General features: G+C 45.5%; 1 protein-coding gene across 4 annotated transcripts in view; it reads left to right on the forward strand.

Moving 5' to 3' along the window:
- Positions 1-26709, forward strand: part of CTDSPL (CTD small phosphatase like) — a 121724-nt gene that overhangs the window by 63505 nt on the left and 31510 nt on the right. The gene's annotated exons all lie outside the window — the stretch shown is intronic.

The raw sequence follows: 26709 nt of genomic DNA on the forward strand, positions 1-26709 counted from the left end.
GATGGGATAGGGAGGGTGGGGGGAAGATGCAAGAGGGAGGAGATATGGGGATGTATGTATATGTATAGCTGATTCACTTTGTTATAAAGCAGAAACTAACACACCATTGTAAACGCAATTATACTCCAATAAAGATGTTAAAAAAAAAAAAAGTCTATGGGTTCCCTTTGCCGTAGATGGTAACGTTCATGGGTCCAGGGATGGGTATGTGGCTCTCTTTGGGGAGGAGCATTATTCAGCCCTCCCTAGGGCAGAGGGATTTAGCTAAAGCGTGAGGAACAATTTCTGGATCAAAGACGGGAATTCATGATCTCTGCTTGAGGTCTTTGAAGAGGTGCCACAGTACCCTGTCTTGGGGGCTGGACCGGCCTGGCTGCCAGAGCTGAACTCCCCAGACCTTCCTTCCAGCAGACGGAATGTTCCCTGGCATGCACCAGGTCTTGGTGAGGCTGAGTGCCGTGGGGGCAGCTCTCTCCAGAGGTGACTTGTCTGGTGCTGGAAGCCAGGACGTGAGCTGCTGGAGCTGCGCAAGGAGGAAGCAGCCTTCCCCCCTTTTAATTGGCAGCTTGGGCTGTTCTGTAGCTTTGGTCCCCCTCAGAGAAGCTGTGTTTCCCAGGCTGTGGAGCATCTGCCCTGAGGGGTAACATCAGAGGTGGGGGCTGGAGAGGCCCTGGCAGGAGGTGTGGGCGTCCATGGCCCTTCCTCGCTTGGTCCCTGGGTGGTGAAGGGCCAGGCACTGGTGGCATTCTCGGTTTAGAAACATCCTCCTCAAGAGTGAGATTTTCAAAATAGTGACCTTTTGTGGGGGAAGAACAGGATCTGGTTTAAGATCCCACATCCTCTTCAACCCCAGTGTTGCAGGGCTTTCAGTAACGCCAGGGGCTCTACTGTGGGTGTGTTGCCCTTGCTGTGTGGAATGGAGCAGATGTTTGGGTTTGATTAGCTTGCTTGGGTTGAAGAGGACCTAGTCAAGCACTGGTTCTGGTCTCTTCCCGACCCTCCTGCCCTCTGCACTTCCTCAGCCGTGTGGGCCTGGGTCCAGCCTATCCCGAGCCCTCTCATCTCCCCATGGGTTTGAATCAGTGCCCCTTGGACCTCTGTGAGCCCAGGAGCCAGAGCCCTCCCACTGGGAGGAAGAAAAAGAGGGATTTGAGAGAGGAGGGCTGAGAACCATCCTCCCTACCACTGCCTGGTACAGTTGTCCCAGTACTTTCTTATCTGTTGTGCCATCTTCTTAAAGCATCTTCTGGATGTGGCCTACACAGGACCACCTTTTTTTCCAGATAACAGGGTTTAATTTCTGATTGGCTAAATGACTTGCCCAAGAGAAAGGCTCTGAAGATTGGCTGCTGTCCGGGATTATTTCCACGGCTCCCATCCAAGGGGTGGCACCTTGCCTATGCTGGGCTGACTGTCACAGCGGGGGGGGCCCTTCGGACTGTCTCCTCCACAGTCAGGACAGAGGGTGTGAGAGACCAGAGCCTGCTTTGCAGACGTGTTTGACCTGTGTCATGCTCAATACCCCCAAGTTCAGAGATACTGCTGTAGGTAGTTAGATGTGTACCTTTCTCCTCCCACTGGTTTGGGAGTTTCCCAAGGACAGAAACATTTTCTTATTTGACTATTTTTAATCTCGCAGTGTCTAATCAATACGTGACACATAGTTGGTGTGAGAAAGCCATTGCAACCATCACCACCACACACAGATACACATGCACAGAGTATGTGCGTATTTTGTGCTGAGGTAGATTTATTATGATTTTCTGAGGCCTCACTCTATGGTAAGGGGATGTACCCGTGTAAGCAAATGGTCATTACAAATTCGGGTCATCGCAGGACATCCTGTTTCTTCCCTCTCTGTCCTCTTGTCGTGGGCCTTGCCTCCACGGAGTTCAGATGTGCTGAGGACTTTTTCCCAGGTTGTGGAATATGCAGACCTCTGCCTGGGGGAGCAGAGGTAGCCGGCAACCCATGGAGAAGGGCCTGAGGGCAGCCACATCTAGCACCCCCTAGAAGTTACTCTCTGAGTTTGATTCTTTTTTTTTTTTTTAATAAATTTATTTTATTTATTTTTAGCTGTGTTGGGTCTTCGTTGCTGCACACGGGTTTTCTCTAGTTGTGGCGAGCAGGGGCTACTCTTTGTTGCGGTGCACGGGCCTCTCATTGAGGTGGCTTCTCTTGTTGCGGAGCATGGGCTGTAGGCGCGTGGGCTTCAGTAGTTGTGGCACGCCGGCTTAGTTTTTCCGCGGCATGTGGGATCTTCCTGGACCAGGGCTCGAACCTGTGTCCCCTGCATTGGCAGGCGGATTCTTAACCACTGCACCACCAGGGAAGCCCTCTTGAGTTTGATTCTTAAATGCCATCCTCAAACTGAAGGCCCACACTGCTGTGCAGCATGAAGGCCAGGGTCTGTCCCCAAGCTGAGCCCAAGTGGTCTGGGAAGCAGCACCCTGAGGCCCCAGCGGTGCAATTATACTGCACCGGTGAGCAGTCAGCGGTGACCAGTCAGATTCCCAAGGTGAAAATGGATCTCAGGGCAAGAATTGGGCTGGAGCTCAAATGGCTCCAGCCCTTGGGGCGATTCTCCCTCCTCCATCCAGAGTGGGAGGATCAGGGTATTACTTTATTAAAGGAGCTAGCAGGCTTCCTTAAATTCGGTGCCAGGTAAATCTTTACTAAATACATTGCTCCTACTTTTCCTTGCAAATGTGGCCATATTGCGTTATGGGTTAAATCAGCCCTTTTGGGCTAGCATGAGCACCTTATCTCTTTAGTATTTATGGGAAATAGCTTGCCAGCTTCCAAACAAGTGATTGGCAAGTGAGACTTGTGACCAGGACCTGCTCACCAGCTGGGGCCTTGCCACCTCCTGGCCTGAAGCACCGAAGTGTGTATGTGTGTTTCTGTGTCAGGGCCATCTTCAAGGCTGGAGCCCAGCCCAGGCTCAGAGCCCACTGGCCTGGCTGGACTATTCCAGCGTGTGGGTGTTTGACAAGCCAGGGCAATGTGACCCTCGTGGACAGCAAGGGGTGAGTTCACTGGGCATCCTTGGCTTCCCTGTGTGACCTTATCTCATCTAACATTGCAACAACCCAGTGTGAGCCAGGTCGGGCCGCCGAGGGGCTGCATTTCAGAAAAGATGACGCTGACGGAGTGGGTGAGGAGAGACCTGTCGTCATCAGACTGTTACGGAGGTCCCAGGGAGGGGGTGATAGCGTGGGCCAGGATGACGACTCACCAGATGAAAGATGAAAGAGCCTGCGCCTGGTAGCTGGCTGACTGCAGGGGTTGCAGGAGGCAAAGCTAAGCTGGGTGTCCACCTTTCTGGTGTTCTTGTAGTGACATCGAAGCAGTCAGTTGGAGGAAGGAGCCCTGAGCTCTTCTTTTGGGGAACCCTGAAGTTGATGTGCAGACTCCCGGGGAGACTGCCAACCCAACGGATAGTTCAAGTGTGCTCTTAAAATACCCAGTCTTGGCAGAGTGGAACTCTGTGTAGGAAGAATCACATGGTACTTCTTATTTCATGTGCAGTCCCCAAAATGTGGTGTTTATTTTGAAGTGTGTGGTTTATGCATTTTTATCTAGAGAGGTTTCTCGGGATCATTTGTTGCTATTTTTCCATTTGTAAAGGTTTTATACCCTAGAAAATTCCTGGTTAAGGAACAAATAACTAAAAATACTTCTTACAAAGTCACGCTCTTATGGGAATTCAAATTATAAAGGTAAAAACTCTAGGTTGTCAGCGTCGACATTAGAATGTGCATATTTCCATCCAAATCATTAAACTGTTGGCCGGTTGATACTAACAAGCCTTCTAAGTACTCCTTGATTTTCTCAAATTTTTTTTTTAATGAAACAACACTCATAAACCAATTCAAAATCCAAACAGTATTAAACCACTCATCTAAGGCTGTCAGAAAACTATGATAGTAGGAAGGAGACAACACAAACGTGATTTGATGGGATTTTCAAAATTAACATGAAAACATCTGTCCATATCTGTGAGAAATGATGACTGTTTTAATCAGAGTGTTGCAAGCATAAACTCTTTCCTTTCACTCTTCTCTTGTTAAAACAAAACAAAACAGGGAAGAGTTTCTGTGTTTGAAAATGGGGGACGAGAACAAGCCTCTTGCCATGTAGTCCAGGGTGAGATTTCCTTTGTCTTACAATCCTTGAGGTGAGAATTCCGAGTTCATTTTGATTCATACTAAAGCTGTTGCCATTATTTGGCCTAAAGAGAGAGAAGGAGCATTGTGTGTCCTGTTTATATGATGAAAATAAATTTCGCCAGTTACTCTCTTGTCCCTTTTGGTTGCTGTCCCGTGATTGGAAGGCTTGCTTATCCATGTGAAAAAGGAATTCAAAAGGGTTATGAAGTCCAGAGCTGATATTTGAGAGGGTGAAAAACAGTGAGGAAAGACCCAATGCCAGCAGCTTTTCCTTGTTCTCAGAGACCCCTGGTACCGTGATTGCCGGCTTTTCCAACAAGGCTTTCGCGAGGGCACCTTGAGCAGCTTAGCCTGGTGGGCAGCATGTCAAATGTCCCGAGGCTCTCGCTGATCTTCCTGCCTCCACAACTGCAAAATAACGACAAAAGTAAATACTTGGGGCCAGGTTTACTTTGCTCAGACAAGTTCCAGTCTCGTTTCTAAAATTAGGAATTCTGTGGGATGCACGTGGTTTGGGCACCCTGCCAGAGGACTTGGTCTCAGGGATGTACAGTGCCCTTGTTTGTTGTTGCGTGCTTGGAAATGTGCATCTAAACCCTGTCTCATGTCTGTCCGTCTGTGCAGACCCACTGCCCGTGGCGGGAAGGCTTCTACCCAGCTCACGTGAGTAGGCACATCCCACCCCCACCAGCATGACCCCGCTTACATGAAGCTCTGACCCCGCTGTCTGTCCTCCATACACCGCCAGCCAAGCCTCCCAAGAGGTCAGCTCTCATCCTGTCTCTGTCCTTCCTTAGAGCATTCTCTCAACCCACCCCCACTGCCTTCAGGGTAAGGCCCTCCCCACTCTGGTCTCACCTCTGCCCCCAGCCAAACTGGCCTCTTGTTGCCCCTCAGACACCCCGGCTGCTTGTTGCTTTTGTAACTTTCCATTTCTCCCATATAAACGTCCCTCCACCTGCCCTCTGTCCATCCTTCCGGGCTCAGCTGTAGTCCCATCTCCCCAGGGAGACTGCCCTGCCCAAGGGAAGCCTTGACCAACCACTGTGAACGTTTGCTGGCATCATCCAGCGTTGTTTCTTTCGCTCAACGCCCAGTGCAAAGGAGGCACTCGAGAAACATTCCTGTTTAGCCTTGGTTTTTAGTGTCCCCTCCTGGAACCTGTCCTTGCCCTGTAAAAGGCTGCCCTCCCAGCGCTGGCTCCTGGGCTTGTCTTTCTCCTCCACCCGGACTCGTGGAGCTCCCTCTAGAATGAAGCAAGGGCTGCTGTCACCCTAAGCCCCTAAGTGGGGCCATGGTGGCGGGGAGCGGGGGGCGGCCTGCGTTCCCAGGGTCTTCTTTCTTGGGTCGAATGGGAATAAGCAGGGCCGGCTTCATGGGCATGCAGCCTGCATCCCAAAGAGGACCCACACTTGGTTTACTGCTCTGCTGTTACTGTCTTAATTTTCTTACTTTTTGAACAAGGGGCCCTGCATTTGCATTTTGCACTGGGTCCTGCAAAGTAGGTATCTGGTCCTGGGAACAGGGCAGGTATTAACAGACAGGTCGGGGTGGGGACATGTCAGTCCAGGAGGAATGCTGGCTGAGGTCTGTGTGGAGGCCAGTGGAGGATGGGAGGAGACAGGAGGAGAAACATCAGCTCTTTCCCTGCAGGGGTGGCAGTTCTCCAAAGGCAGGAGTGTTCCTCAGGGGTAGTGACTCCACAGGACCTGACTTTGGCCCTAAATAGCCTTATTGAGGTCCTGTCGTAAGCCTGCCGTTTTTATAGTGCTTTTCCAACAACTTTCCCATCTCAATCAGAGGAAAAGCCAAGTCCTTCCAGTGGCCTGCAGGCCCCCTGACCTAGCCCTTCATCACTGACCTTCTCCCCTACCACTGTCCCCTCAGTTATTCTGTTGCAGCCACACCGGCCCCCTGGCTGTTCTTGAACATGTCAAGGATGCCCCTACGTCAGTCAGGGCGTTTGCACCTGCTGTGCTCTGAGCCCAGAAGGCTCACCCTCACCTCCTTCAGGCCTTTGCTCAATCACTTAATCAGTATAGTCTTCCCCAAATAGCCTATTTAAAATAACACACACACACACAGCACTCTTTAACCTTTTTCCTGCTTTACTTTGACCTACAATATATATCACCATCTGACCTACTCTATGTTTTACATGTTTTTATTGTCTGTTTCTTCCCCCCTGGAACATAAGCTCAACGAGGGCAGGGATTTTTTTTTTTTCAATTTTATTTATTTATTTATTTATATTTTTGGCTGTGTTGGGTCTTCGTTTCTGTGCGAGGGCTTTCTCTAGTTGCGGCAAGCGGCGGCCACTCTTCATTGTGGTGCGTGGGCCTCTCACTGTCGTGGCCTCTCTTGTTGCAGAGCACAGGCTCCAGACACACAGGCTCAGTAGTTGTGGCTCACGGGCCCAGTTGCTCCGTGGCATGTGGAATCTTCCCAGACCAGGGCTCGAACCCGTGTCCCCTTCATTGGCAGGCAGATTCTCAACCACTGCGCCACCAGGGAAGCCCGAGGGCAGGGATTTTTGTAAGCTTTGTTCACTGCTCTATTCCTAGAATACTACCTGACACATAACAGACACTAAATAAACATGTGCTGGATAAATTCCCTGCCCTTTGGGGGCTGAGAGTCCTTCTACTTGAGCCCAGAAGGAGGATCAGCAGTAGCTGGGGAGAGGTCCATGAGGCCACGGGAAGTCACAGAGAGACGGCAGGCTGGCAGACAAAAGGAAATTAAAAGGTACCACACAAATAAGTGGAGATAAAACTAGAAAAGCCGAAATGAGCGGAGCAGCAGGAGATAGGAAGAGACCCTCATTGAAGCCACACCAGCGAACTGAGAGAAACAGCTGTGGTGGGTAAGGTCATAGGTTTCCAGCCCACACGAGAAACACTATTATTTTTTTCATTCCTGACCCACCGTGGATCCCATATCCATCTATCAGATAAACTATTAGGGAATTAATTTCTGTTCTCATTTGTTAATAGAGACATAGATGGATCCCTCCAACATTGTAAATAAGAAACAGCCACTGACTGTCACGAGCCACGTGGGTCTGCGTCCTCCCAGCAGCAGCAGAACTGAGTCTGTGCAGCCGTGTTGCTGCCTGGGCTCCCAGAGACCCTCACTCATAATTTACATCCCAGGACCCTCACTTAGGAACCACCCACTTCAGTGCCCTCTGAGAGCCCTCCAACTCAGAATCAGGTCGTCCCGGGAGATCTCTCAGTGCCGTCCCTGGGCAGGTGAAGGTCCAGGTGCGTCAGTGGGACCGACGTAGGAATGTCAGTCCCTGTCATCAGGTACACTGGTCTGACTGATAAGTGTGGGAGGGACCTCTGATCAAGGTAACCCTCTTGGCAGAATAACCAGACACCCAGGTCTTGCCTCATAGAGAACAGAGACCCTGGGGACAAATGACGTCTATACAGAGTTGATCATTAGCAAAACTGAGGAGGGAATCGAAGACTGAATGACTGGCAGACTTGAGCTTTTTTGTTTTTAGGTTTTGGCCTCAGGAAATGTCTGTGCTGTGAGGAGGATTAGTGAGGACTCCTGAAGCATTATTTGAGGTGATTATCTCGTTTTGCAGTTGTGAACCAGTATTTGGTGTGACTGGATAGAGACCAAATGTAGAAATGGTTACATTTTAATCGTAGAACCAACCTAGAGGTAGAACATTCTGGGTGAACTGGCTTGCTGCTTTAGGAATTCTTCTGGAAGGAGTTTGACCCAATAATAGCAGTTTTTAGTGGAATTTTATCAGTGAACTGTGGCTCTAGTCCAAAAGAAGAAGCAAATGCATTCATTACCTAGAAGATACTTGCATTGTTAGGCGATGGTGGTGATGAGCCAGAAGTGAAGGAGCCCCACTGCAGCACTTGGATCACCCACAGCCCAGAGGGAGCGAGAGAGATGGCCCGTGGTGTGCCGGTTGTAATGACGATGGGCAGAAAGGTATAGGCTTTGCAGTCTGACAACCTGAGTACAAATTCCGCTTCTACCACTTGGTACATAACTGTGCACTCTTGGGCCAAGTCTAGGTGCCTCGCTTCTAGGCCACCAAAATGAGGATGGTGATACCTACGTGAGGAGGAAATTGTGTCAGGTCGAGCATGTGAGGCACTCGCCCAGTACAGGAGGCATTCCTTCCATCAGCGGGAGCTGTGGCTTCCTCCCGAAACCACTCTTTTTTTTTTTTTTTTTTTTTTAATGTTGTTTAAAAAAACCCCACATAGCATGAAATCTACCCCTTAATGAATTTTTAAGGGTACAGTACAGTATTGTTAACTGTATGATCATTGCTGTGCATCAGGTCTCTAGAACTTTTTCGTCTTACATGATGTCCTCAAGGTACATCCATGTGTAGCACATGACAGTATTTCCTTCTTCTTTAATGGAATGGTATTCCATTACACATACACACACACACACACACACACACACACACACACACACACACACACACCCTATAGTTTCTTTATCCATTCATCCATTAATGGACATTTGAGTTACTTCTACCTCTAGTCTATTGTGAATAATGCTGCAGTGAACATGGGAGTGCAAATATCTCTTTGAGATCCTGTTTTCAATTCATTTGGATGAATACCCAGAAGTGGGATTGCTGTATCATATGCTAGTGATATTGTTAATATTAAGTATATGGGATTTTTAATTTTTTGAGGAACCTCCATATTGTTTTCCACAGCAGCTACCCCATTTTACATTCCCATCAACAGTGCACAAGTGTTCCAATTTCTCCACATCCTCGCCAACACTTGTTATTTTGTTTTTTGTTTCTTGGATATTTTTGGAGCATTCTTAAAATTTTTATTTATTTATTTTGGGCTGCATTTGGTCTTTGTTGCTGCGCTTGCGCTTTCTCTAGTTGCAGCAAGGGGGGCTATTCTTTGTTGCGGTGCGCGGGCTTCTCATTGCCGTGGCTTCTCTTGTTGTGGAGCATGGGCTCTAGGCGCTCGGGCTTCAGTAGTGGTGGTGCGTGGGCTCAGGAGTTGTGACTCACGGGTTTAGTTGCTCCACGGCATGTGGGGTCTTCCAGGACAAGGGCTCAAACGCATGTCCCCTGCATTGGCAGGTGGATTCTTAACCACTGCGCCACCAGGGAATCCCTGTTTTGTTTTGTTTTGTTGATAGCCATCCTTACAGGTGTGAGGTGATACCTCATTGTAGTTTTAATTTGCATTTCCCTGGTGATTAGTGTTATTGAACATCTGTTCATATACTTGTTGGCCATTGTGTGTCTTCTTTAAGAGAAACGTCAATTCAAGTCCATTGGCAATTTAAAAAATCTGATTACTTGGGGTTTCTTGCTGTTGAGTTGAAGGAGTCCCTTATATATTTTGGATATTAACCTCTTACCAAATATATGGTTTGCAGATATTTTCTCCCCTTCTGTAGGTTGCCTTTTCACTCTGTTGATTGTTTCCTTTGCTGTGCAGAAGCTTTTGAGTTTAATGTTGTCTGTTTTTGCTTTCGCTGCCTGTGCTTTGGGTATCATATCCAAAAAATCATTGCCAAGAGCAATGTTATAAAGCTTTCCCCTGTGTTTTATTCTAGGAGTTTTATAATTTTAACCCTTAACATTTAAGTCTTTAATCCATTTTGAGTTGATTTTTGTCTATGGTGTAATATAACGGTCCAATTGTATTGTTTTGCATGTGGATATCTAGTTTTAAGAAACACCATTTGTTGAAGAGACTATACTTGCCCCATTGTGTAGTCTTGTCTCCCATTTTGAAGATCATTTGACTATGTATGCTTGGGTTTATTTCTGGGCTGTCTATTTTTTTCAGTTGGTCTATATATCTGTCTTTATGCCAGTACCATACTTTTGTAGATCTCTAATATGTTCTGAAGTCGGGAAATATGAGGCCTCCAGCTTTGTTCTTCTTTCTCAAGGTTGTTTTAGCTATTTGGGGTCCTCTGTGATTCCATATGAATTCTACGATTGTTTTTTCTATTTCTGCAAAAAAAAAAAAAAAGCCTCTGGGATTTTGATAGGGATTATATTGACTCTGTAGGTTGCTTTGGGTGGTGTGGACATTTTAACAATATTGTCTTCTAATCCATGAATACAGGCTGTCTTACCATTTTTTTCCTGTCTTCTTTAATTAATTTCACCAATGTTTTGTAGTTTTCAGTGTAGAAGTTTTTATCTCCTTAGTTAAGTTTATTCCTAAGTATTTTATTCTTTTGGATGCTATTGTCAATCCAGTGGTTTTCTTTATTTCCGTTTTGGATTGTTCATTATAAGTGTATAGAAATGCAACTGATTTTTATACATTGATTTTGTGTCCAGCAATTTTGCTGAATTCGCTTATTAGTTCTAATCGTTTTTTGGTGGAATCTTTAGGGTTTTCTACATACAAAATCATGTCATCTGTGAACTGAGATAATTGTGCTTCTTCTTTCTGATTTGGATGCCTTTTATCTGTTTTGCTTGCCTGATTGCTGTAGCTAGGACTTCCAGTACTATGTTGAATAGAAGTGGTACAAGTAAGCATCCTTGCCTTATTCCTGATCTTAGAGGAAGAGCTTTCTGTTTTTTACTTTTAGTAGGATGTTAACTGTGGGCTTTTCTTATATAGCCTTTATTATGTTGATGATTTTTTCTTTTAATCCTAGTTTTAAAATTATTTTTATCATGAGGCAGTGTTGAACTTTGTCAAATGCTTTTTCTGCTTCTATTGATGATCATGTGATCTTTATCTTTCACTCTGTTAATGTGGTGTATCACATTGATTGATTTTTGTGTGTTGAACCATCCTTGCATCCCAGGGATAAATCCCACTTGGTCATGGCATGTGATCCTTTCAGTGTGCTATTAATTTTGGCTTGCTAGTATTTTGTTGAGGATTTTTACCTCTGTATTCATCAGGGCTGTTGGCCTGAGGTTTTCTTTTCTTGTAATGTATTTGTCTGGCTTTGGTATCAGGATAACACTGGCTTCATAAAATGAGTTTGAAGTGTTTCCTTCTCTTTAATTTTTCAAAAAAGCTTGAGAAGGAATGGCATTAATCCTTCTTTAAATGTCTGGTAGAATTCTCCAGTGAAGCCATCTGGCCCTGGGATTTTCTTTCTTGGGAAATTTTTGATAACTGATTCAGTCTCCATGTTCATTATTGGACTGTTCATATTTCCTATTTCTTCATGACTCAGTCTTGGTAGGTTGTTTCTAGGAATTTATCTATTTCTTCTAGGTTATCCAACTTGTTGGCCTATAATTGTTCATAGTTTTCTCGTAATCTTTTTATTTCTGTGACATCAGTTATAATGTCTCCTGTTTCATTACTGATTTTACTTATTTGAGTCTTCTCTCTCTTTTTGTCAGTCTAGCTAAATATTTGTCAATTTTGTTGGTCTTTTCAAAAAACCAACTCAGTTTCATTGCTTTTTAAAATTGTTTTTCTATTCTCTATTTTGTTTATTTCCACTCTAATCTTTATCATCTTCTTTCTTCTGCTAACTCTGGGCTTACACTTCTAATTCCTTGAAGTGTAAGGTTAGATTGTTTACTTGAGACCTTTCTTCTTTTTTAATGTAGGCATTTACTACTATAAAATTCCCTCTTCATACTCCTTTTGCTACATTCCGTAAGTTTTGGTACGTTTTCATTTTTATTTGTCTCAAGATATTTTCTAATCCCTTTTGATTTCTTCTTTGACCCATTGGTTGTTCAAGAGTGTGTTGTTTAACTTCCACATATTTGTGAATTTTCCAGTTTTTCTTCTACTGTTGATTTCTAGTTTAATTCCATTGTGGTCAGAAAAGATACTTGGTATGATTTTAGTCTTCTTAAATTTGTTAACACTTGTTTTGTGGCCTAATATGTGATCTGTCCTGGAGGATGTTCCATGTGCACTTGAGAAGAATATATGTTGTGCTCTTGTTGGGTGGAATGTTCCGTATATGTTTGTTAGGTCCATTTGCAATATAGTGTTGTTCAAGTCCTTTGTTTCTTTGTCCTTTCTCTAGATGTTCTATCCATTACTGAAAGTGGGTTATTGAAACCTCGTACTGTCATTGTGTTGCTGTTTGTTTCTCCCTTAAGTTCTGTCCATGTTTACTTCATATATTTGCATGCTCTGATGTTGGTGCATGTATGTTTATAATTGTTATGTCTTCCTGGTGAATTGACCCTTTTACCATTAGATAATGTTCTTCTTTGTCTCTTGTGATAGTTTATTTTTTTTTAAGATTTTTTGATGTGGACCATTTTTTAAAGTTGTTATTGAATTTGTTACAATATTTCTTCTGTTTTATGTGTTTGGTTTTTTGGCCCCAAGGCATGTGGGATCTTAGCTCCCTGACCAGTGATCGAACCCTCACCCCCTGCATTGGAAGGCAATGTCTTAACCACTGGACCTCCAGGGAAGTCCCATCTTGTGACAGTTTTTGACTTAAAGTCTATTTTGTCTTTATAAGTGTAGCTACTGTCCTTTCTTTTGGTTACCATTTGCAGTGAATATCTTTTTCTCTCCTTTCACTTTCAGCTTATGTGTGTTCTCAGATCTAAAGTGAGTCCCTTGTAGATAGCATATAGTTGGATCTTATTTTTTTAATCCATTCAGCCACTCTGTGTTTTTTTATTGGGGAGTTTATTTACATTTATAGAAATTACTGATAGGGAAGATCTTACCATTACATTTTTTAAAATAAATTTATTTATTTTATTTTTGGCTGCGTTGGGTCTTCATTGCTGTACACGTGCTTTCTCTAGTTGCAGTGAGCGGGGGCTAGGCTACTCTTTGTTGTGTTGCACGGGCTTCTCATTGCGGTGGCTTCTCTTGTTGTGGAGCACAGGCTCTAGGTGCACAGGCTTCAGTAGTCGTGGCTTGCAGGTTCTAGAGCGCAGGCTCAGTACTTGTGGCGCATGGGCTTAGTTGCTCCACGGCACATGGGATCTTCCCGGACTAGGGCTCAAACCCATGTCCCCTGCATTAGCAGGCAGATCCTTAACCACTGTGCCGCCAGAGAAGCCCCCTTACCATTACATTTTTTTAATTGTTTTCTGTCAGTCTTGTAATTTTTTTAACCCTCTTTTTCTTTCTAGCTCTCTTCTTTGTTTTTTGTTTTGGGTTTTTTTTTTTTTTTTGTAATGACATGCTTTTATTCCTTTCTCACTTTCTTTTGTCTCTCTTCCATATGTATTTTCTTTGTTGTTACCATGGGACTTATATTAAACATATTATAGTTATAATAATCTATTTTAAGCTGATAACCAAGGCCGCTTTTAATCTTGGCGCAGTTTTTAGGAATAAGGTACAACAAATGGATTTTTTAACTTTCTCATTTTAATTACTTTAATGGAATTAACTAGAATTAGTGCATGCATATTTTATGAGCCTAATGCAACTAAATCCCAGTGGTATTTTTTTAAAACTTGATAAAGTGATTCTGACATTCATCTGGAAGCATAAAGGGTTAGACTATACAAGAAGTTTTTGAAAATAAATAATAAAGGAGGACTGGTACTATTAAATATAAAACATTAAATCTACAGTAGCAAAGCTATGTGTTACTGGCACAAGAAAAGGAGTGGGATGAGATGGGATGGGATGGGATAGGGTAGAATAGAATGCCCAAATCATTGTATAGGGTGAATTGTTCAATAAATATTATTAGTATATTTGACTAATCTTTTGGGGGGAAAAGGTAGATTCATATATCCTACTGTGTACCAGAATAAACAGGTAAAACCGATAAAACAGATAAAATCTTTACTTTAAAAGATATTTACTTTAAACTAAAAAAGAACTAGAAGAAAATATAAGTGAATAGTATACTGTATTAGGTTGGGAAGGAATCATTTGAAAAATGGTTAGATTTGACTTCCTAAAAACTAAAACTTCTGCACATACATAACTACTATTTTAAAAAAGTAGAAGGCTGAAAACAAACTGATGCAATTTCCAATGTACAGAACAGTCCAAGAATTATGTCTCTAATATGTGACAAAGGAACACTTATAAGTCAAAGAAAAAATATAGAAAAATAGGCAAAAATATATAAGCACAGTTTTCAAAAGAAGAACTAGAAATGACCAAAAAGTATATGAGAGGGACTTCCCTGGAGGCACAGTGGTTAAGAATCTGCCTGCCAATGCAGGGGACATGGGTTCAAGCCCTGGTCTGGGAAGATCCCACATGCCATGGAGCAGCTAAGCCCGTGCACCACAACTACTGAGCCTGCACTGTAAAGCCTGTAAGCCACAGCTACTGAGCCCGCACACCACAACTACTGAAGCCCGTGCGCTTAGAGCCTGTGCTCCACAACAAGAGAAGCTACCGCAATGAGAAGCCCATGCACTGCAATGAAGAGTAGCCCCTGCTCACCACAACTAGAGAAAGCCCATGTCAACAACGAAGACCCAATGCAGGCAAAACTAAATAAATAAATTTATTTAAAAAAAAAAAGTATATGAGAGATTGTAGAACTTGGGTGGCAATCCAAGAAATGCAAATTAAAGCAACAGCAAGTTACTATTTTCACCTTTCAGCTTGGCAAAGGCCAATTAAAGTCTCAGAGTTTGCACAGCCTAAGTGGAACACCCCATGAGGGGGTGCGCATACACACTGCCTCTCTAAGTGGCAGATTGTCCATAGATATCAAGAGGCTTGACGTTTTTTTCAAAGACTTTGGCCTTTGAAAAGCAATTACACTTCTAGGTATTTCTTCTAAGGGATAAATCAGATGTGCACATAAAATTATGTATGCTATGCTCACTGCCATATTATTTTTGATGATTTAATTTTTTACTTATAATGCATGATATACAGTATGCAATTATTATTTTAATACATGATACACAATCCAAAGGATACTAAAGAGAATAGAGTGAAAAGTAATTCTCCCTCCCTTCTGGTGTGTCCTCCATTCGTCTCCCATGGGGCAACAGTTACTTATAGAGATACTTTTTGCACATGTAAGAATATGCACACGCTTGTGCATTCTATTTTGTTAATTTATTTGATTTTGTATTTGAAGGTTGATGGTAGTACACTATATGTTCCAATGTCCTTGCTTTTCTCATTTAATGTATCTCAGAATGTGCTCCATTATCAGTAGGCAATATAAAGCAGAGGCTAAGAGCCCAGACTACTTGGATTTGAAAAAAGTCTACTACTTACTAGCTGTGTCATCTTGGGCAGGTTTCTTAACTTCTCTGGGACTTAGTTTCCTCATCTATAAAATGAATATAATAGTAGTCCTAACCTCATAAGATTACTGAAAGGATTAAATGAGCCAATGTATGTAAAGTGCATAGAATAGTGCCTGGTACATCTTAGGTAAGATAAGTGTTGGCTGTTATCAGTGCACAGGGAGCTGCAGCCTTCTTTTTCACGGCTGTATAATATTCCACACCAGGGATAGATAGATAGATAGATAGATATAGATAGATATATATAACATTTTGTCCCACATTGATGAACAACTAGTTTGTGCGGAGGTCAGCATTGCTGTTGCAAACAAATTGCAGTATTATGACACAGTTTGAAGGAAACAACATAAATGTCCAAAGTTAGTTTAATTATGACACAGTGCACATCCATACAGTGGAATCCAATACAACCAACCAAAATAAGGTTATAGAAGGATATCTGTTGAAATGTGAAAATGTTCACATATTAAGTAGAAACAAACATTTTAAATATTTACTCAGTTTTTTCCACTATAAACATGATGCAGATTGTAGACATTGAGAAGCAATAAAAAAAAGTATAAAGAAAAATAATAATTAACCTAGTCCTACGATCCAGAGATTGCTGTGCTCACTTAACATACTGGTGGATTTCACATAAGAAAACTTGCATTAATTACTTTATAGGAAGTAGGAGTTGCCATCTTTGCTAAACATGGCAGGGAGCTGTGTGTTGGGTTCCCCAGATGAGAGTTGGCCTTGTGTGGGTGGCACAGATTAAAGCTCTTTGGAAGAGGGAGGCTCACTGTGGGCAAGAGGGCTTCCCAGGAAAGACATGCTGCTCGGCTGAGCGTGGTCTTAAAGAATTGCAGGAGCTGTTCCTTTTTATCAAATCAGTCATTTTCATTGTTCTGTGTTTCCTTTCACACATTCATTCGTTCAATAAACATTTGTTATGTCAGGCCTATTTTGTACTATTGTGTTTCTAGATCTTAAGGACTGAGACATGAACAAGATACGTTCCAAGCCAGTACCCCTGGAGCCTACCTTCCCCACCGTGTCCAGAAGCACATGACAAAGTTACAGACATCGGGCAGCACGGTGTCTGAGGTGACCCGCCTGACCACAAATGCTTCCCCACATGTCTTCATAATGGTCATTTCTTGTGGCTGCACAGTATTCGCTCCAGTTGCTGTGCACTGATTTAACTAAGCACCCCGCTTTGTTGGGCGGTCAGATTACCGGCATAAACACCTCGTGGTCTTTGACACATCACTCACCTACTTGTCATATGGATTGTTCCAGTTTACAGAGTTACCAGCAATGTGTGAGTGAATGGGCCCAGGCCGTCAAAGCCTTACCACCATTGGCTATATGTTTTTATTTTTATCATTTCTGCTTATTTTTTAGGTCCAAAACTGGACCTCGTTGTTTAAACATTCATTTATTTGATTACTGTTAAATTTTAACCTTTGCTTCCTCTAAATAAGTGCGTCATCTGTTTAAATCCTTTGTTCCGATACTTATTTTGGCTCTCAGTGTGAAAAACAGATTCTGTATAGTGATGGTTAAGAGCTCAGATTCTAGACCCACACAGACCTGGTTTATCTCCAGCCCTGCTACTTCGGAGCTGTGTGACGTGGGGCACAGGGGTTTGGGGAAGTGCTGAGGCCAGGAAAGGCATTCCCAGCTGAGGGGCTCTCCTGGGAAGCTGAGTCACAGAGTTCGGTGGCCTGGGTACATTCGGGGGACGGCACAACAGCCACTGTGTCTGGCTTCATCTAATAGGGTTGCCGGGAGTAGCACTGGTTCATTTTGGAGTTTTCAGAAGTGTGGTATTTTGAGTGAAGGCAGGTGGCATAAGGCTTCATATTCAGTTTCTCCCTGGAAACAAAACCCAAACCCATCAAGTGCTGGGGAGAGGCAGGGAAGGGTGGTAGGAAGGCCGGGAGCTCTGCAGCCAGGCTGCTCTGGCTTTGAACCCCAGCACCCTCACTGCACAGTTATATGTACTCCTGGTCTTGTCTTCTCATCGGAAAATGGCACTGCACATCATGAAGGCCACAAGTGATTTATGTCAGGGACCTCACACAAACAAGGCACTCAACTAACGTGGGCTGTTACAAACCAACTGTGAATGGGGAAGCTCAACCTTCCATCTCAGAGGGTGAGATTAGGATTTCTCCTGCCCGGTTTTTAGCCATCAACCCTTATGGGCCCTCCCCTTGATGTCTCACTGCTGGAGGAACCACTGCCAGTTACAGGCTGCAGAAGGGACAAGAGCTTCCAAAGGTACATTTCTTTCACAGAGTGGCGGGTGGAATTCCCTGAGCAAATCGATCAGTTGGGAAGAAAGTAGGGACTGATGGGACATCTTGAAAAGTGACTAAGTCCTTTTCCTAGGAGAAGAGGATGTTTGGATTCTCAGCAGCTACATCTGCTTTTGAACTCTGTGCGGTCTGTGCCCTGGCCTCTCCCCACCCCCCAACCCCCCCTGTTATTCAAACAGGGGAAAGTTGTGTTTGTTGACAACTGTTTCAGGGTGGGAAAGGAATGTAATGTATGCATAGACTGCCCAGAATTTCCTGTTAGACACCCATTCCAAACCTCGGCCCTGGGATGCATTCCAGAGATTGTAGCCCAGTTCTGGAAGAGAAGAAATGGTGCATTCATTTAAAAGCTGACCCTCAGAGGAACTCCCCCTCCTCCCTTAAAAAAAGGTGTTTAGCATTTTCTGTGGTAAAGTGGTTGTGAATTCAGCTGTACGGTCTCTTCAGGGTTGTAATGCGCTCTGACATCCCCATGTATGGAGAAATAGCCTACTTTGGGAAACTTTGGTGTCCAGTTTTGCAGCTGTAACAGCATTGGTGTCCACATGTTTTTAATGTTCTGCTGTAAATACGTGGATGACACAAATCTGCTACACAATACCTTTCTCGCTTCTGCTCGTGGCATGAAAGAAGCTGGTTCTGATGGCAGGTTTTGGTGCTATGACACATTAGCAGTAGAATTCATGTGTTAAGTCAGTTTTCTCCTGGAAATTCTGTTACTCGGGGTCTTCGGTAGTCTGGACCCTGAGTCGGCATGTAGGCTGGCTTGGCATTGTGGAAATGAAAGGTAAACCTTGTTCTCTATAGCTGCCAAGATGCAGTTTCCTCACTTGAATGTTTGGGGGTGGAGTCATAGTTGGTAGCAAACATTTCCACCTATGTTTCAGCTACTTTCATCTTGACCCTGAAGCACTCCTTGGATCTGTAGAGATGGGGGAGGGGGTCGCCGGGAGTTTGAGCTCAGATCAGAGATAAGGACGGATGGGTGGGTGGGGTGCTCACAGAGGAGAGTGTGCAAAGCTCTGAATCAGTGTAGACCCCAGAGGTTGTGATCCTGCAGCCAGGGATTCAGGACGGTTCCTAAGCCTCTCCACATCTGGAATCGAAACCAGGTCAGAATTGTCAAAGGGCAGTGGTTATGTGACGTGGGCAGCTATCACACTAACTAGGAAACGCTGGCTTTGGGGTCAACATTTCCATTTCTGGATACAGAAGGAAACCAGTCAGGTCAGGAAGTAAGTATAAGAGGATGATCAGAAATGCCCCTCTCGGCCTGTCATACCAACCCATTGTGGGTTCCGTTGTGCCTTCTGTCTGTTGGCATAAACACAGTCCTCTTGTCCCAGTGAAGGGCCAAACCCCACCGTCAGCCTTGGTGGTCTTTCTCCAAGACTTTCCATGTTTTTAACTACAACACTTTATTTCTAACCATATTTCATGTAAGATTTCTTCAAAAAGGCCTGAATCCTAGGGTTTAAGTTTCACATGTAGAGCTGCTTCTTACTTGTTTACTTTCTAACATTATTATTATTATACAAAGAAACCTTCACTAGATAGGAGGTAGAGTTTGAAAGAGCTACTTCAAGTTCTAAGTTTAGAATTCACATAACCAGAACCAAAATGGGTCTGCCTACGTGTTTTCTCCTAAAGCCAGGCTGTTTTTGTGAGGACTGTTGTCTGGATACAGTCACTAACTTCTGTTCACAGTGAGACACTGCACTGGGCCTAAACCAATCATCAGTTTTTGTTGCTATATCTTAAGCTGCTGATAGATTTTCTCTCTTACACAAACATACATGGTTTTGCTGCATCCACACAACAACCCTGTGGGGGTAGGTGTTATGATTCCCCTGTTACCTGTGTGGCTTAGGTAGATGAATTCACACTGGCAAACAGAAGGCAGGGTAATTCTATGTAAATGTAATTCTAAAGCCCATTTTCTTTCCGTGTAACTTGTATTTAAAGTCAGTTTTCATGGCTTCCCTGGTGGCGCAATGGTTAAGAATCTGCCTGCCAATGCAGGGGACACGGGTTCGAGCCCTGGTCCGGGAAGATCCCACATGCCGCGGAGCAACTAAGCCCATGTGCTACAACTACTGAGCCCGCGTGCCACAACTATGGAAGCCCATGGGCCTAGAGCCTGTGCTCCGCAACAAGAGAAGCCACAGCAATGAGAAGCCTGCACGCTGCAACGAAAAGTAGCCCCCGCTCGCCTCAACTAGAGAAAAGCCCACGTGCAGCAACAAAGACCCAGTGCAGCCAAAAATAAAATAAATAAAATAAATAAATTTTAAAAATAAATAAATAAAGTCAGTTTTCAAATAAGAAATTCCATTCTAGGCATGTTACATAAAAGAGGCCACATCTGTGATTTTTAAACATCCTGGAAATCTGTGATGTATATAGATAGCTTACATTAGTCATAATCTAAAATTTAAACTCAGTAGTTCCAGTTACAGAAGTCAAACCATGACGTGTGTGGTACAGATCTGATTACGTCATTCCCCGGGTCCATAGAATTAAATCCAGACTCATCACCGTGGTTTACAAGGCCCTTGCTGTCATCATCCCCATCTCATAACACCTCGCCTCTTTGATTTCTCAAATATTTCATGCTCTCTCTCACTTCAGGGCCTTTACACGTTGCTGTTTCCCTACTTCCCTGCCCCCTCCAACAATTTTTTTTTTTTTTTTTTTTGCGGTACATGGGCCTCTCACTGTTGTGGCCCCTCCTGTCGCGGAGCACAGGCTCCAGACGCACAGGCTTAGCGGCCATGGCTCACGGGCCCAGCCGCTCCGCGGGATGCGGGATCCTCCCGGACTGGGGCACGAACTCGTGTCCCCTGCATCGGCAGGCGGACTCTCAACCACTGCGCCACCAGGGAAGCCCCCCACCTCCAACAATTTTATACAACTTCAGCCCAGTTGTCAGACTACTTTCTTCTAAGAAGTCACTCCTACCCACCCCCTGCCAAATCTGGACTTTGTGCCCTTCTCTGGGCCCCAGCAGCGCCCTGTGCTACCCCATCATAAGAAGACTCATACTGTATTAGAACTGCTTATTCTCGTGTCTCTCCTCCTAGGCGTGCGTGTCATGAGGTAGGGACGGTGCCTGTGTGATTTATCAGCGTCTCTGCACTGCCTCGCCTAGGAGCTCACATTTTCAGGGATAATCCTTTCCATTGCAGATAGCATAAACCCAATTCGTATTGGCTTCAAAGAAAAAGAGATTCACATAACTGAAAATGCCAGAAAGATCTGGTTTACTGAAATCAAGTCAGAGATCTGCCCCTCTTCACAACTCAGTTTTGGCTCACGTGATCAGTCAGGTAGGTGCTTCTCGCTTGGTGGCCAGGATGGCCGCTGGTGGCTCCAGGCTTACATCCTGCCAGCTTAACAAACCAGCAAAAAGAGAACATTTCCTCCAATAGCCGTAACGTGAATCAGGGGCCGACTTTCCTCGGCCCAGCTTGGGTCATGCGCCCATCTCTAAGCCAATCACATGGCTCTTATTGGCCAGGCTTTGGTAATGGACTGAGAGTTGGTGAGGTGAGAGTGGTGGAACTTTTACCAGAGGATGGGAAATGGATCTTGGCAGGCAAAAATGTCACACGTCTACTACACTGCCCATCAGCAACTGGTGCTTTGAAGATACTGGTCCTTGCTACTGGACCAGCAGTCTGCCAAGAGAGACCAGGGAGGTATTGAGGACGCTTCCTGTCTCACCTTTAGGACTGAAGACTCAAGCAAGGCAGCCATCTCTGCACTCATGTTAGCCGCCCCATTCATAGGCCCTCTCTAAGCCCCTCATCTGCTGTGCTGGAGGATGGGAGGTCCCCAGCCGTTGAAGGAGAACGGTGGCGGGGGGGTGTATGAGTGGGAAGCAGGTTGTTCATCTGGTGGCTGCAGTGACATCAAGTACAGGGACAAAGAGAGAGGCATTAGCTCCCAGGGTGTATCGAGGAAAACCGGACCACGTGTCTGTTTGTCCTCAACGTCACACACTCCCCACATGGTCAGAGAGCTCCAGGCACATGGGTGAGGCCCCTGCCCAACGTCTCCAGCTCTTCACAACCCTTCCCAGGATTTCTCCTCCACACAGGCCTGCTCAGAAAAATGGGGGAAGTCTTAGGATCACCCCATCTGCTCCTGCCGGGGATCTCCCCATCCTACCCTGTAGGATGCCATTTTCATGGGCCAGCCATCTGTGTGGAGAGAAGGGCAGCTGCTGGGACCAGCCACAGGCATGTCTTCATTAGCAGGACTGAGGAAGAAGAAGAGTTCCTTCTGATGGGCCTGCGCTCCCAGAGCCGGGGGGGAAATGACAGCATACAGTGGCCCAGTAGGGGAGCCTGCAGGAGAGCCACGATGGGTCTGTTGGCCTCCTTGCCTGGTCCTCACGCAGTCCTCCTCCCCCGGGAGGGTGCTCCCTTTTGATGCACAGCATGGGGCAAGGAGCCCCTGGATCAGATGCAGACAGGGCAGGGGCAGAGCTCAGCAGAGGAGGGTTGAGCAAGTGGGCAGGAGAGAGTGGATGCTTCCTCCCCTCATCTTGAAAGCAGTATTCTTTTTCTAAGGGGAAGCAGGTAAACAGTCCCCAACAGCATTCATCTGGACGCTTCACCCCTCCCTCCATTTTCTTTCCTCATCTCTGCCTCTCCAGGTTTTAGAGCAGTTGAGTAGAATCACTTCTGAGATTTTTCTAGTTTTGCTTTCTAAATTACAGTTTAAGTAACCAAGGTCTGTTATAGGAAGTTATGCCTCCTAGTTGTCAGACGGCAGGGAACAAATGTGGACCCACATTTGGACCCAATGTGGATCCAGCCTTTGATCCGGGATTTACCAGCAGAACCCCTACTCCTTTACGAAGCACAAGCTCTTCAGAAACTAATGATAATAATAAGAGCTGACATTTATGAAGTGCTTACCCTGTGCTGGGTACTGTTCTGTGTACTTTATACGAACTCATTTAATTCTCACAACAAGCCTATTGTTTCTATTTTACAGATAAGGAAACTGAAGCACAAAGAAGTCATATAACTTAGGTCCCGTAACATTTACTGGTCGAGCCAACACCTAGGAGGCTGACTTCAGAGGCCATATTCACAACCACCAGTCTCCTCACTTGTTGGGCTACACCTCGGTGGGTCATGTCAATGATTAATTATAGGACACAGAATCAGCAGCAGCAAAACAAGTTCTGCCGCTATTGTAGTTGTCCGGGGACAGAATGATGAGGGCCTCAACTGGGATATGAAAGGGACAGGGCATTGTTGAGGACAGATTTAAGAACCACCAAGGATATCAAAACCAACAACTTAATGAGAGGGGGAAGGGTAGATGTTTAGACTCGGAGATTGATGCCCCAGGTAAAGAGGGGACCTGCTGGGTGAAGCACTCCTAGGAGGCATCCGGAGGAGATGTCCATCCGGCAGGCAGGTGGATAAACTGGCCTGGAAGTTGGGAGAGAGGAATGGGCTGAAGATGTAGCCCAGACAGACATGTGTTTATTTGGGAGTTCAGTGGCCAAGGAGCAAATCCCTTCCACTGGGACAGGCTTCCTTCAAGGGGTTGGGCTTTGAACCAGCCCCTGAAGAACAGGAATGTTCTCAGAAGTGGGGTATGAGGAGAGGAGGAGTGGGGGGTAGGATGTCAGCGTGATGAGGCGTCTACCATGAGGAGGAAACCAGACATGAGGTGCACAGGTGTGGACGTGGATAGGAGCAGGAAGATGATCAGGGAAAGCAACAGAAAACTTCAGAATAATTTTTGATGATGTTTTCCTCCTAAATCTGATAAAACATGGAAATCTTTATGAAGTGTTCGAGACTGATGTTCAAAGTTCCTACTCTCTCCTTTACTCCTCCAAAGTATTCTTAAAACCAATGTAACTGGAAGATGTACATATTAAACTGATTTTCATACCCTACTGTTAAAATTCTGATAAAGACCTTCTTCTGGCTCCCTGGGCCAGCAGGGGGCCTCTCGTGTTATCAGTAGGGACATTCAAAGGGGCGAGTGAGGCCAGGTGGTGAGAGGCTGGGTGGGCTGCCAGCCGGGAAAGCCAGTGGGAGCACGCTGCTGGGGCAGATCATGGACTCAGTGCCCTCTCTTCACGTGGGCCCCTCTGGTTTGGGTTGGTGGGCATGTTCCATCCCGGCAATGTCACGGTCCGGGGCTGAGCCTGGGCCACCACAGCAGTGACAATTACCTCCTGCAAGGCTTATGACGCTGCTCTTGCCTCATTTTGCCCTTCACAGGCATGGAGTGGAAAGCGGAGGAATAGGTGTAAGGGTTTGGGTTTGGGCGTAGGATATGGTTTCTCCTGAGCTTTACAGAGTTGCTGAAAGAAAGCTTAACGAGACTGTTTTCTTTCCCCATTGTTAGAGTAAAATGTAATGACTATAAAACATTGGGGAAATATAGAAGGAAGAGGTGTAAATACCCAGAGTCTGACAATTACTGTTAACATTGCGATATATTTTTGCCAATCTTTTCTCTACTACAATCTCTTTTCATTTGTTTTTGCACAGTTACGATCAAGTCAGATATACAATTATTTATCTTGCTTTTTTGATCTAATGTTATAAACATTTGTCCATTAAAACATAGATGTTGGGCTTCCCTGGTGGCGCAGTGGCTGGGAGTCCGCCTGCCGATGGCAGGGGACACGGGTTCGTGTCCCGGTGCGGGAGGATCCCACGTGCCGCAGAGCGGCTGGGCCCGTGAGCCATGACCGCTGAGCCTGCGCGTCCAGAGCCTGTGCTCCGCAACGGGAGAGGCCACAGCGGTGAGAGGCCCGTGTACTGCAAAAAAAAAACAACAAAAAAAACCATAGATGTTGATTTCGTGTATCAGCTGAAACCCTTTTACCAGAAGTTTATGAGTAAATCAAGGGCCTTCTGGATTGTAGCTGGTGGAGAGGCAGCAGCTGGGGTGGAAGGCAGCAGGGTCATGAGACCCATACAGCCCACCTTGACCTTTCAGGAACAGTGAGTGCCGTGGGCAGGGTGGGCTCATGCTGGTCCTGAGGGAATCCAGCCATTTCCCCAGCTAGCCTGCTTTTGAGAGCACCAGCCCAACCCCAAGGGTGATTAGAAGATTCGAAAGCCCCCAGCTGCCCGGAGGTTCCTACGGGCCCTAGTAGTGACCTTATTTAGCAGGAAGATGCCTGGACCCTCCCACAGCCGTGAGCTGCTTCACCTCTTCCTACATAGACGGGGGAATGGAGTGAGCTGCCATTGTCAGGGGTGATGGCCTCCCAAGTGACCTGAGCAAATATTGACCCTGCAGCCCTCTTTGTGGCTGCCACATGGCAAGTAATCATATGGTGGAATTATAAGTAGCTCCCTGGCTCCATGGTCAGGATTTTTTTTAGCACATAAGTTAGCTTGTTAATTTGTTAGTTAGTTATGGGGAAGATTTATGTGACCCAAGGATGAAAATAGGATCCAGGAAAGTGCATTTTTTGCAGAGCTTTTTACTGCCCAGCCTGGGTGTTGACGGCTCAGTGTCACCAAGACATGAACAAACAGCTTGTTTACTTGCAGAGAAATGTGCTCTCAGCCGGGGAAGAGACAGTCTTTTCTTCCTCTGACTAAATTATCTGAGTGAGGCATGAAAAACTAAAATACCCAAAGTAACAACAAAACAGCTTAACCAATCATTTATGTTAAATATGAGTTTATGGCAGTGCTTTTCTCTCCGTTTGGCACGTTCCCTCCTTCTTAATCTGACCTGAGTTGTTTCAGAATTGTCTTCAGTGTGGTGCATGGGGAAAGCACGCGCTCTGGAAACTGACCCACTTGGGTTTGAATCTGGGCACGTGCAATTACTAGCTGTATATTCTCAGCAGTTAGATGGAAGCAATCACACCTATCTCCTTGGGTAGCTGTGAGGATGACATGAGATGAGGATTGTAAAGTACTAGAACCCAGAGGGCTGGCCCCAGGAAACAGTGGTCACTGTCGCTGCCACCACTTCTGTGTGGGAGGCCGCTGTGCCTGGTGGCCCCCATGGTCTGGTCTGGCCGGACGAGTGGGGCCTGAAATGAGAAGACGGGTGCCCTGTGACATGAACCTAAGGATTCATAAGGAAGAAGAAACAGCCAGCTTTTCCAGAGATTTATGGTTCTAAAGATCATCTTTAATTAATGAAGGGGTTTTTTTGTTTGTTTGTTTGTTTGTTTTTTGCCTGTGCTAGGCAGCTTATGGCATCTTAGTTCCCTGACTAGGGATCGAACCCGGGCCCCCGGCAGTGAAAGTGTGCCAAGTCTTAACCACTGGACCGCCAAGGAGTTCCCAGCGATTATCTTAAATTCACACTTCCTGGGCCATTTGCCTAAACCCAGGCTAAAGACCACCCAAGCCTGTGGAGCTGCTGGCAAAACAGCCTTTCAGTCCTTTTTCAGAATTTCTGAATGCATTTGGTTTTGCTGCTGGCAGAAGGGTACCTGCAGACTTTCAGCAAAGGTTTTGTGATCTCTTGAGAGGGCAGGTGCTATACAAATCCCTCAAGTGTACAGAGAGGAATCGTGCCAGAATTGCTTTGTGGGAGAGACAGACTCCAACAGTTATCATGCGAACTTAATAATTTCCTACAGTGGTGATCTTCCCATCAACCCCAAGCATGGTCCCTGTGCCCGTAGCCTGTACCCAGACGTGGTATGTGGTGGGACTGCTGCTGACCCACCCAGACGTGGTATGTGGTGGGACTGCATTCCCAGGGCTAAATGCTTCTGCACCTCCAAATTGTCAGCCTCCTCCCCTGAGGTGTGTTTCTCATCTGTACTAACTTTTGTCTTTTATTTCTGACTTGTGGCGACTTGTCTTGAGCCCTGGATAACAGAAAGGATCCATCCCTCCCTCCGGAGCCTCAGTCCAGGACAGGCCAGGGAATGAGTCAGTGGCACAGTATTGCCCTGGGTCTCGTGAAGACAGGCTTTGCCCTGGCCAGCCCTGATGTTCTGTCCCACCTCTCCTGCTGTTTCTGTTTTAAGTGTGATGGAAGCCTCCACCCCTGAGCTCTGTGGGTCCAG

The sequence above is a fragment of the Monodon monoceros genome, unplaced genomic scaffold (assembly GCF_005190385.1).
Source record: "Monodon monoceros isolate NGI ecotype Baffin Bay Population unplaced genomic scaffold, NGI_Narwhal_1 Super_Scaffold_3, whole genome shotgun sequence".
In the NCBI taxonomy this organism is placed as follows: domain Eukaryota; kingdom Metazoa; phylum Chordata; class Mammalia; order Artiodactyla; family Monodontidae; genus Monodon; species Monodon monoceros.